We start from the raw sequence: 1,227 nt of genomic DNA, 5'->3' as shown, positions 1-1,227 counted from the left end.
TGGGACAAAATCTCCTGCATAGCATGAATTTCAGCAATGACGCTGTTTCTAGGAATAACTATGTCATGTTTGCTTTCATTTCGCAGGACCACAGGAAGCTTATGCGATCGGTTCTCAGGAAGGGTGAGTAAACAGTTAGTGACCAAAACACCACCTGGTAAGGAATATGTATTGGGGGGCTCAACTACAATCCACTTATCTGGAGTGTCAACATTCACATGAACTGACCCCTCCAAGACTTTACTTTGGCCTGCAGGAATGATTTCAGGCTCATTTCCTGACAGTCTGACAAGACCAAGATTGCTGGTCTCTTTCTGCCTGTGTCTCTTTTGTAACACGCTCAGCACCACTTTGTAATTATAAGGAAGGGTACTGGAATCTGTGTTAGTGAGAGAAAAACTTTCAAAGAGAAGATCAAGGGTATTAGTACCAATCAAGAGAGAAGATTGGATACTGGAGCGCGTGTTGGGAACAACCAACGCAAGAGAAGACACGATAAATTCATGTCCAAAACTGTTTTTTGGAAATGTGATGTCAATGCAAATATAGCCTGAATATGGAATATTCTGACCATTTGCAGCTTCAACTTCAAGAAGGTCGTGTATGGAATGGGTCTCTAAATGTGAGAGATAACTATCATAAAACGACTGTGATACGGTTGTCACTTGTGACCCGGTGTCAAGAAGGCAATTACAAGCCTGCCCATTAATTAGCACCTCAGCAGTGTACTTGGCTCCAACTAGGCCTTTGGGTAACTTCACTTTGGCTGATTTGTTGTGATGGAACCGTTTTCTGTTTTTTCTTGAATGTTTAGTGGGACTGGTTTCGCTAACAGCACCCATTTGTCCCGCAATGAGAGCCTCATCTAGTTTAAAGACTGTGTTTGTTTGTTCTGTTCGTCCCAAAGTAACGGCTTTGCTTTTAACTGCTTCCTCTTATCAGCTACAAGGGACGGATTTGATTCATTGGAGCAAGCTGAAACAATATGGCCATCTTCACCACATCGAAAGCAATACCAAGGTTTCGGTCTACTCTTTACAGTTTGGACTGTCGCGGTTTGTTCAGGTGCTCTAGGCTTAGTTTGTGTCTTAGCTTTAGGTGCACTAGCATTTTTCTTAATGGAATTTGGTGGTTTTAGTTTAGCCAAATGACTCTGCAGCTCAGTAATTTGTGCTTTTAGTTCTGCGATCAGATCACTTTGGGGGACCACAGGTTGAACTACCTTTT

This window comes from Poecilia latipinna, unplaced genomic scaffold (assembly GCF_001443285.1).
Source record: "Poecilia latipinna isolate Pla-1442-1.1 unplaced genomic scaffold, P_latipinna-1.0 Scaffold979, whole genome shotgun sequence".
Lineage (NCBI taxonomy): Eukaryota > Metazoa > Chordata > Actinopteri > Cyprinodontiformes > Poeciliidae > Poecilia > Poecilia latipinna.
This window is presented reverse-complemented; position numbering follows the sequence as displayed.